This window comes from Antedon bifida, chromosome 3 (genome assembly GCF_963402885.1).
Source record: "Antedon bifida chromosome 3, ecAntBifi1.1, whole genome shotgun sequence".
Taxonomy (NCBI): domain Eukaryota; kingdom Metazoa; phylum Echinodermata; class Crinoidea; order Comatulida; family Antedonidae; genus Antedon; species Antedon bifida.
In genome coordinates, this window is record NC_136228.1 from 19,080,226 (window position 1) to 19,092,615 (window position 12,390).

At 32.6% G+C, this 12,390-nt stretch overlaps 1 protein-coding gene across 1 annotated transcript in view; it reads right to left on the bottom strand.

Moving 5' to 3' along the window:
• Positions 1-12,390, bottom strand: part of LOC144837882 (2,3-bisphosphoglycerate-independent phosphoglycerate mutase-like) — a 119,245-nt gene that overhangs the window by 93,257 nt on the left and 13,598 nt on the right. The window lies entirely within an intron of this gene.

The window sequence follows — 12,390 nt, forward strand, 5'->3', positions numbered from 1 at the left end:
TTACATTTAATTCTTTATCATTGGACAGAGATAGAGAATTTAATACCTGCTTTAGAAAAACACTTCTTCATCAGAGTGATGAAGATGAATAAATATATTCTAGTGTTAATAATAATACAATGTGTATGCCTATATAATAATAATAATCGATTATGTGTGTGGTTTATTTTTAAATGGGTAATAAAAGAGAATAAGAAGTATGGCATGTGTAATCAATCAATCAATATTTATTATAATCAATAATATTATACAAATAGTCGATCATCAGTAGGAACTGTCTATATAGGAATTTAGGACTTCGGAAAAGTATGTTTTTTTACTGTGAAAAACCCAATTATTGTTATATCTGTTAATTTTATAAGCCTAAGTATTATTATTATATTAACCTTATTATATTATGCTTGTAACACTCCGAAGTTTTGTGCATTCACCGTAATTTATATGCCATAATTAAGTAATGTTGTGATAATATTATTGATAAAATTAGGCTAATTATAGTCGATGAGTTAATTTTTCGTAAGGTATACTAGGAAAAAATATCCATGGGGAGGCCTACGTTACCCCGTTTTATTACTATCCTTACAAAAATGTTCTATAGAACTCTACATATATAAGTTTTAATATAATTCTATGTCAATCTATAGAGACACAAATAACTTCTATAGAAATGTTTTATAGAATTTATAGATTCTGTATAGCTCTATAGAGTTCTATAAAAATGCTTTATAGAAAATATTGAAATTGCAGAAGAATTGATATAATTTATTTATAAATCATATATTGTTTGCCAACAACAATACTGTATACTGTAGAATTAATATGACTTGGGTTTGTTTGGGTACGAGATGACCAGCACCCATTCTTGAATGCATCTACAGGCGCGCGTAGGCCTCCTTCTGATTCTAGCTCAGTGTTTACAGTCATGTCATGCCAAAACTCACTCCAAATAAATGTAATTGACAATTAAAAAGATCCAAAAACAGTATGAAAACATCATATTAATTTTTATGTTATGTACAAAAAATTAGAAGTTCGATGTTGTTTGTGGCTTATTTTTACAATTTATTGCCGAAAACACCATTTTCGTTGTGCTTTGGTTCCAAACGTCAATTGCATTCGATAGATTTTGCTCGGGTATTGCCAATTCCTCCAGTCTAATATTCTGGAGCGCAGGACATGAAAAAAAGAAATGCCTAAGATCTTCAGTGGATTTAGAGTTACATAGGGTACATAGACTGTCATTCACGGGTCTCCTCAATAATTTTTACAGTTTCAAAAAATTAGAAGTTCGATGTTGTTTGTGGCTTATTTTTACAATTTATTGCCGAAAACACCATTTTCGTTGTGCTTTGCCACTGCGATCCTCATGTTTCGGATTCGTCTATCCCTAATCGTCGTGAGAGGCGCCCTATCTCCAGCCTTTCAGTCATTTTTAAGTGAAGTGTGACATCTTACAAAATCTATCGAATGCAACTTCAATATTTGTAGGGAGATCAAGTACAGGTGAACCAAGAACATACATTAATTTTTGGTCTATTATTCCATTATTAAATTGGTTCCAAATGTCAATTGCATTCGATAGATTTTGCTCGAGTATTGCCAATTCCTCCAGTCTAATATTCTGAAGCGCAGGACATGAAAAAAGGAAATGCCTAAGATCTTCAGTGGATAGTTACATAGGGTACATAGACATTCACAGGTCTCCTCAAAATTGGGTTTGTTCGTACTTTGATTGACAGAGTTTACAAATTGAATAATTCCTGGTCTAGCTTTAACAATGACATTTCAACTCTTAAAACCATTTTAAGTAAAAACTGTTTTCCACTCTAATTAATGACAATATTTACAGATATCTTAATAATATTTTTTCTCCTTGCAATGTTGCGTCAGTTGAGTCGATTATTGAACAAAACAAGGTTCTTTATTTTAAATTACCTTACTTACAGTTTGCCAAATGCGCACAACAAAGAATCGACAAAATCACACGTAAATATTGCAAAGGTATTAATATTAAATTAGCTTTCAAATCATTCAAAATTTCAAACTTGTTTAGTCTTAAGGACCCACGCTCTCGTGTTGTATATAAATTTAAATGTATGGGATGTAATTCCATGTATATTGGTGAAACCAATAGACGATTATCAATGCGGGTGCGTGAATATTTCAGGGACAAGGCTTCTCACATTTTTCAACATCTGCAGGATTCAGAACGGTGTAAGGTCCTCGCTAAGGCGGAATGCTTCACTGTCAAACTTTCATACTTAAAGTCAAGGAAGCCCTCCACATCTCCTGGAGTAAACCTTCCTTGAACAAACAAATCTATAACTTAGGCGTCACACTTGCCATATGATTGGTTGTTGCCTACATTCCTTGTTGTTTTATTATGCTAATTACTTACTTATTTACATACAATATGTCCTATTGGTATATAAGCACTCTAGGCGTTATTTACTGTTCTGATGATGAGAATAGTTTCTCGAAACATGTCACATTTACATTTTAAGGCAGTTTGCCTTTTTATTAAATGCCTCGCTATAGTCATCCTAACTCGTAAGTTTGGTGGTATTATTCATGACCGTCATTATTGCTTTTATCTGACCAGCTTGAGGTACGTCTGTTTAATGCTAACGTATTAGATCGCAATTTAAATTTTATGCTTGCGCTTTCGAAGTCTAATGGTTCAAGTAAATATTTTTCTAGGCAGGGGGTTTCTTTAATAATTTGATAGTCTAAAAGAGAAGATTTTAATGCAAGATAATTAACTCCTCCAATCAATACAAGCACGTTCTTTAATCTTAGACAACAAAAAGCTGGTCAGATCTACGATGGAGTTATCCATCGTGTTACATATCTCTTCAAACAAATTATCTTATCCACATTTAGAAAAAGTAGTATGTAAACAAGTTAAACATTTAAAACGAAAATCATTCTGATTATACAATTAAGTTGAAGCAGAGCATTAAGCAAAACCTTTGGCCAACGATGTGATTCCATGTGTACAATTCGATTAAAATATTTTATATGCAAGCTATCGTGTGTGACATTTATTGGGAACCAACCCAATTCACTATATAAGGTTGCATGCAGCGTGTTTTTAGACGCCTTAAGAATATATCTAGCCATTTGCAATTGTAATTTTTCTATTTTATCAATATCAACTTTATTTAACTAACACCAAACAGCTGATCCGTAATTAATTACAGGTAGACCGATTGTCCTCCATAATATATCTCCAAAAAATACCCTGTTAAAATTATTGCAATTGTCATCAACGATTTGATATAAGCTATAAAAGCCTATTGCATTTTGTAATTACATTTTGGAACTGTACATTGTCATTTAGTTTCCTAGAAATATGGACACAAGGTATTTGTAAGTCTCTGCTTCGACAATAAATCTATCCCCAGCTTCCATTGTTTATGGCTGTCAATCTTTTCCCAAAAACCAGAACATTGGATTTAGCAAAGTTAAAATTTAACTTCCATTTTTTTGCAAATAATGTTGCAAGATCAAGCATTTTGACAACTAGATGGTACGCGAGCGTACCATCTAGGTCGTGCCCACAGATGGTTCTCGAATACATATAAATAGTGATTTCAGCGTTAAAAAACTGGTGACTTCAAATGTACATGCAGGACTCGACAATAATAATAATGTCGTTTACAGGAACGAATAAATAGACATGGTGATTTATGTACTCAACTAAAATTAGCACCCTGGGAATTACTTCCGAAAGAGAAACTTGTCACAAAATAAGACCAATTGTTTTGTAACAAACTGAATTTGTATTTTGTATATACAGTAACATTATGGTTGATGGATGGGGAAGAGGATGGGTGCAAAGACGAACAATTTTTAAATGTATTCTTTATCCATTTAGTAACAAAATATTAATTGTTTTCATGTTTTACAAATAATATACACTAAACACAGTAAAACATTGCGATTTAATACTTTGTTGAAACTGTCACCTTCATAGTCGATTGAAATAGTACAGTACATGTAACGATACATCACTAATACGATGTTTATATTTTTTTGTAATTACATTATTAAATTAATACAAACGTTCAGAAGGAACTGTCAGTAATAAAGTAAACATCTCTATTCGGGGAAAATCGTAAATTCGCTTTAATCGTCAATAGATAATTATCTAACTCAACTTAATTAGTAGGCCTAATGGTTTTCAATTGTTTCTGAGAGCCAATTCATACTTAAGTTGGTTCCTAACCTGAGGGAATAGAAACTTGTGGAACAGAGATTGGAATGTTCCATTTATCGCAGATCAAAACATTTGTATACACGTATATTAAATCTATCAAAATAGTATTTTTTAAAGAAAATCGGCCTGTCTTCAACATTATGATACTGTACTCGAGCTGTTCAACCGGTTTTCAGCTATTAAAAACAATTATCGTAGGAGGAGATAGGAAAATGCGTGTTATTGTTATATTATATTATTGTGTGCAGGTATTTTTTAGGATTGACATCCATTAGACAGTGTATACCACAACCACGAAACACCCCTATTTGGGGCAAATCGTTGAACCTAAATTCGTTTTAATTGTCAATAACTAATTATTTAACTCAATTTAATTAGTAAACAGGGTTACATCAGATGGTCAAAATGAGTACCGAAAAATTCTAGAAATAAACCGCGATTTATCGAATTTTGCCCTTACGTAAATTTATATATAGATTCATGTTCGCTATTGGCAACTAATACAACATCATCTTCCCAGAATAACCGGGTGTCACGAAACCTAAGATCACGAAAGCTAAGACCCCCTAAGACCTAAGATTACTAAACCTAAGACTCAAGACCTAAGATTACCAATAGTTCTCTTTCGCACCTGCCTTGTATTTTAACTCTAAATTTGTTAACCTACTTTATCCTGTTATATATACCACACCTTAAAATTAGATGAAGAAGAATCAATAAAATAAATAATAAATTCAAATAAAAAAAATGTATATAAATTTTTAAAAAATAAAATAATATAAATAAATTCTTTAAATAAATTGATGATCTTACAGACTTTTTTCGCATACTCTATGTTCAATATTTTGTTTCTATGAAACGCCAAAAGAGCAACATTAATAGAGGGCTAAAAACTATGTGGAATCCATCTATTTAACTCATTTTTTGGTGAAAATCATGTTCAATTCAATATATTTTGTCACTGTCAATACAAATAAAATGTTACTGTTGATACTTTACACAGTTTCGTTAACTTAAAGAATAAAATCGACAAATTCATCATATCCCCTTAGGTCTCTCTTATGACTAGGCCTAGGGTAAAGTAGTTATGCTGATTTTAAGATCGACTAATATTCTTTTAAAATAGAAAAGTATCAGCAGTAACATATTACAGCATTTTTATTGAAAATATATATGTCAAGTTTGGTATCAAATTATAGCTTATGACATGTCACCTGTCACCTGTCTGTGTCCTCCGCTCGAAGCAGATTGGCTGTCATGAATTTCCATTCTTTCCTCAGCTGCGCCTTTCTCACACACTTCTCATAGCTCATTTTTGTCCATTCCTTTATGTTGGTTGTCCATGTAAAACGTGGCCTACCTCTGCCTCTTTTTCTGTCTATTTTACCATCTAGTAGTTCCCTTTGAAGACTTTCCTTATGAGATGACCAAAAAATTCTACCTTTCTTTTCTTGATGGTATAACCTAGACATCTATTAGCTCCCACTCTTCTCAACACCTCTGCATTACTAATTCTATCTTTCCATGTGATCTTCATTATGTGCCTGTACACCCACATTTCAAATGCTTGAATCCGGTTTCTAATATTTGTGTTTAAAGTCCACGTTTCTGCTGCATATAATAACGTGGACCATACATAGCATTGTGCTAACGTTCTTCTTGTGCTTACTTTTATGTTTCTGGTAGTAAGCACATCTTTTAAACCTTCAAAAGCCACGCGAGCAATTTCAATCTGTCTACGCACTTCCTTCATAAACCATGCTTGACACTTGATTTAACTGCTTGCCATCAAGTTGTATATGGACATTAAGTGTTAATTCTCTTTTATGGATAATCATCACTTTGGTTTTAGTGATATTCATCTTCATTCCGTATAACAGACCTTCTTCATTTATCACAGTGATTAAGCTTTGGAGGTTGCTTTCGCTGTTGGATAACAATACTGTATCATCAGCGTACCTCAGATTGTTGATGTTAATTCCTCCAATCACAACACCTTCAATATCTTCTGCAGTTTTGAAAATATGCTCCATGTACAAGTTGAAAAGATTGGGTGATAAAACACAACCTTGTCTTACCCCTCTTTTGATGTTGAAGTCGCTGGATAACCTATATTCTGTTCTAACATTGCCTATTTGGTTCCAATATAATAATGCAATGAACTTCACTCCGATATCATGTAGTAATGATAGTAACTTCTCATGATTGACACAGTCAAAGGCTTTGCTGTAATCAATAAAGCACATCAAAATTTCTCGATTGACTTGAAGTGCTCTTTCACAAATAATTCGAAGGTTGAAAATGCCTTCTCTGGTTCCAGTCCCTGCTCTAAATCCACTTTGGTATTTGCTGATCTCCTTGTCCACTCTATCTGAGATTCTGAGCTGTATTATCTTCAGAATAAGTTTCGTCACTTGACTCATTAGACTGATGGTTCTAAAATCAGAGCAGTTCTCCACTTTTACCTTTTTGGCTAGAGGGATGAAAATTGACCTCCTCATATCAACTGGTATATAGTTACCGTGGTAAATTAAGTTGTCGGTCAGATGTTGTATGTTTATATCATCCAGTAATTTGATACTTTCCATAGGGATTTCATCTGGACCTGCCGCCTTACCACACTTCATTTCTTGAATTGCTTTCACTACTCCTTCACTTTCTCTTCTCCTTCTTCTGATGTAAATTCTGGTATTTCTCCTCTTTCGTCGTTGTAAAGTGCTTCTACGTACTCTGCCCATCATCTTTGTCAAATAAAACCTTTCCATTCTTGTCTCTAATGCAGCCTCCATCCTTACTTTTTCTTTTACCTGTTAAAAATGACATGTACAATACCACTAACATGAGAAAAATATAATGTATGTCACAATATAATGATGTCATCAAAGCCACACCCATTATATATTACATAACTTCGTGAAAAAAATTAAGAAATCAAATAAATATGGCAAGTTTGGTATCAAATTAAAGCTTATGACATGTACAATATCACAGAACTATAACTATAACGTATATTAGAAATTAACTCCTTCTACAGGAAAATAAGCTACACAAACAAATATATATTGGTTTGCCATTATCATTGCAAACTTTGACCCAAAGTCTCTCTAAGTCACTGTTCCGCAACCCATGGGTCGCTACCCAATGTTTGGGTCGCGGAAAAAATTGATGGGGTTTCCGATACTGAAACTTTTTATCAATTATACACTAATATGTGAAATGTTCTCAGTTTTGTAGAATCTACAACACTGATTACATTTTACAGTTTTTCCCTATGTTGATGCGCGGCGAGTCCGTACCATGCACACAATTGGGAATCCCCTTTTAGGACGTGGATTTAATAACCTACCAACTGGTTCTACGACGCTATTTTTTGTAGTTTGCAATAGAGTGTTTAACTTGACTGAAAAACTGTGAACTTTGATGTACCGGCTGTGGGAACTTTTACAATGAACATTAGAATAATAGAAAGAACAATATAAACAGGTCCATCCCAAATTACACTCATAGCGATGTTGTTCAGGCCCTAGCCAGGGGAAATTTTTATGGTTCGGGAGAACCCCTTGACATTAGCATTGAACGCAAATGTGTTTACCAGCGGAAAAAGTAAACTACGATCATTCTGAGCGTGCTATTATAGTGTCAATTCAATTCTATTTTCAGGGATTTTATTCAAATATATATAGGCCTTATATTTTACAAAAGTAAAAAAACTAATTAATTAACATGTGTTGCATAATAATTTTTCTTTTTTTATGGGCAATAAAAATAAAATTTGCGACTTCTTCTGTAATGGTTTTGAAAATGAACAATAAATCTTCGGGATGTATTCAGTTCTGATATTTCTATAGAAAGGACAAATTAAAATAAAGTGAATTTCATCTTCTATTAAATTTAAATTACAAACTTTGCATAAATGTTCTTGGAGTGGAACTTTGTTCCATCTGCCCTTTTCAACTTCAAGATCTAGAACTCCTAAACGAAATTTTGTTGTAACTCTTTTACATTTCCTATCTGTATTTAATAAATGATAACTTAATTCAATCTTTGATTTAAATAATTTAAAATACTTTAATTTTGAATGAGTTTTAAACTGCTCAACATGGTTTTATTTGTCTAAATCCTCTGCGTCTAAGTTTAAAATCATTATTCTGTTTTTCACCGTAGCCAGTGGAACAAAGCGGATCTTTCACTTGTTTGACCCAACACTGTTCATTAGTTTTTCTTAGTTGAAACGTGTAACATTTAAAGAGAAATATATTTTTATCCATTTCAATGATACGTAACCAAAAACGAATAATAATAATAATAGTCTGCCTAATTCTGATTTGACACCCACGCTGGGTGCGCTGTTTCCAATGCCTAAAATAAATCTTGAAAAACGTGTCTGTAAATGATCAATTGGTGATAAATTCGAAAAGCCCCATATCTCACTTCTGTAAATTAAAATTAAAACTTTGATGTCAAAAATGTGGTTCCATATATTCTCTGGGTATTTTGTTTTGCTATTAATGACTGACTTGATCGTAAATAGGGCGTTATTTGCTTGTGTTCAATTGTGTTATTCCACTGACCATTTGAATTGAAAACCACTCCTAAGTAAGTATACGATTTAACAACTTCCATTTGAATGTTTTTATAATACCACTTTTCAAATGTTCTTAATTTCCCACCTTTTTTAAATACCATTATTTTTTATTTGTTTACGTTTACACTAAGAAGACCCCATGTGTCACAAAATATTTCCAATATAAATGTCATTTTCCGGCCAACTAGAGGTGCCATTTATCATGATTTGTACATGTGAGAGTACCATTTCCAGCCATCTAGGGTGTCATTTAACAAAATTCGCTTTGCCACAGGCCCCACCATGGGGTCTGTAAGATCAAATACGCAATGTTGGTTCGCGAAAATTCCCAAAATAGGATCATAGGGTCGCGGTCAAAAAAGGTTGCGGAACGCTGGGATGCTCTAGGTCATCATTCATAGATTCTAAGAAGTTGTCAGAAATAAACGATAAACGTTTAGATATAAAGAGACCGGTCCCACCACCTCCCCTTTCTTTTCTAATTTTTAATTTCCAATTATATCCATTAACATTAAAGTTAAAATTATTATCATTAAGAAATGTTTCAGATATACCAAGAAAATCTACTTTGCTATTAGTTAAATATTTTTCAATTTCATGAAATCTAGATTTTGTTAATCTATTTACATTATTAAAAGCAAAGGAAAAAGCTGTATTGCATGTGGCACTGTACCTTCACGTCGGTGTCGTTTATGTGTAGGTAACTGCTTAGAGTTATTTAATACAATGTCGGTTTCAGTACATTCATCATTTAAAATACTATAGCGATTTAGTGTTCTTGTTAGACCTGTAGTACTTGCAAAATCCTATGTGGAGCGGTCATGAACAAAAGCTGATGTCGAAGCATGTTGGCTTGGTCTGAATGTTGGCTGATTTGTGTTGTAATCATTGTAGTAGCCACTGTTGTAATCAACATGGTTGTTGTAATATTTTGAACAATAACAATAGATGATCTAGAAATAAAAGTAATACAGTAATAACGAGAGTACAAACCTACATAAAATGTCCCCGGAAAATATTTATATTTAAAAAAAATGTTTGTTTATTAGTTCTAAGTGTAAATATGCTAACTGCACACTACAAAGTTGTGGATGAGTGTTTGGTGTAATGGTTATGTATCCAGCCTCTCACAGTTGAGATCGCTGGTTCAAGTCCCGCTGAGGTTTTTTTTTTTTTATTATTATTTTTTTATTTCTTTTTTTTTGTAGACCTTGATCTTTGACCCTGACCCTTCAAAATTTAACCACAAGTATATGATGAGTCATTGATCATTGTGGCTAAGTTTGGTGAGAATTGGATAAAAACTGTGGTCTCTAGGCAGTAAAATAGTTTTTTATTAGTTGTGACCTTGACCTATGACCTTTTCCCCTCAAATTCGAACTCGTCCGAGCTTTTATGGCATAGATCATTGTGACCAAATTTGGTGAGAATCGGCTAAAAACTGTGGCCTCCAGGCTGTTCACAGACACACACACAAACATACAGGGGTGAAAATATAACCTCCTTGGCGGAGGTAATAATAATAAATATGAAAAGTGTTTAAAGTAACAAAAGTGACAGTAAAAACAAATACTAAAATGAACATACTGTACAAAGAATTTAAAAGTAATTAATGTAATAATAATGATAAGGCTAGAATCAATAATTTGTTAACAAAAGAAGAACTAGTGTACAGTATGTAAATATTTTTTAAATTGATTTAACTTGTAATTTTGGAAATAATGTGGACACTCTTTTGCATTCAATCAATCATTTGGATGTCTCTCCAGTTGCTGCCCTTTTTTAACCAAGTGGCGCATTGTCAATGCCGAATAAATCAACTTTACTGTATTTCTTCTCATTATGAATGTTACTGAAGAAAAACCTAACCTTAATTTAGCATAAATACTGAGGGCTTTTCCGTAATTGTGTACATTCCTTGTCATTGCATAACTATATTTTGAAATTGTTGTAAAAATCATAAGACAAACTAATAGTGTTTTTATAACTAGTCAATTATTGGAATTCAAATGTCTATATACCTGATCTAGCCCAAAACTGTATCATTAGTTATACTTAAAAGAATATGTTTACTCATAATTTACTCATAAACAGTATCTGCATATTATTTGATTCTCCAGGTTTTATCGACAGTCTTAAAGAGGAACTTTTTATTGAAGGTAAGTTGAATATTTTAGCATTTTATTTCATTTTATGTAGTTCACAGTTGGAAGAAGGGGAGCTTTGTTAAATTGTCTAAAATTGTTGTTTGATGTAAATACCTGTTTTCCCCAGTTTAGTGATCAGTCAATGTCGCATAGCTCTAATTTATCACTGATACAAGAGTCATTTTATCCAAGGCCAGTACATCAGTGTTTTCATTAATTTATTCGGGTACTGAAGTAAAGGAAATTACACCTGTTGTTTTGTTAAGTTTATCTACACTTTATCAACCATAGCATGTTCTTTTTCTATTTTGTTGTTAGGCTCTTGTAGAGAGGAAAGGCCCGCAATACTATGTTTGTCATTTGATAGCAATGTAAACATTTTTAGGCATATTACAGTTTCATTTCACATATTGATGTTGCTATGTTTCCTAGAAGTTTAAAAGAAAGATAGTATATTTCGTGCTAATTGATACTTTTATTTTACGTATGAGGCATCCTTCTTCTTTGTTTAGTATGTTGATATTAGACCAATTTAGGAATATGGTTGCATGTGTCAAGTGGTCAGTGATAGCTGATTTATGTAGTACAAAAAATAAAGCTTTTTTTATTATGAATATAATGTCACATACACTGCACTGCCAAGTTAAAAATAAACCTGTACTGTGTGAAGTTTGAATTTACTTTCTTTTACGCTAATTCGAGTAACCTAGAATCGCATGGGTTGCATGTCTTTGAAGTTCCAGATGGCAACCTGGATTAGCTTCATCAAAATTTATTCTATGCTAATAAAAATCAAATCTATAGTGAGTAGTGAGTGAGTATGTATCCCCCCCCCCCCCTCCACCCAAAAAAAAAACATTTGCAGATCTGTAGAAAATTGCGAATGCGGGTTTAGTTTTTTAAGCGATGTTTTCAGCTAACTTTTTTTTATGGCCGATGTCTGTCGCGAACAACAAGTTTAATGAGTTTTACTTTAATCTGAATGATGGATGAGACTAAACCAGCTACTAACTATTAGTTACAAAAATTGTGTAATTGATAATATAGGGATTTTATAATCTGATGTTTTTAAAGACTTACTTAAATCTAAGAAATATCTTTTTAATCATAACCTAATTTTGTTTTATTGTAGTTCATTTATATCAAATTTTTTTTATAGAAAAAATAGAAATGTTTCTACTTAGACACCAGTTGCTCAACACCAACAGATTTACACCACAAATTTGTAACCCTGATTATGTAGTCAATGTAAATGAACTTTTCAGTGATTTGGAATTCCAGAAAGATGGAAATGAGTCTATAACATTAGGTGGAATGTTAGATGTTATCAAATCCACACCTGCATGTAAAGTACTTATTGAGGGTGAGGTAGGTACTGGTAAAACGACCTTATTAAGGTATTTAGCGTACAACGCTAATCAATCAATTAAAGCCTT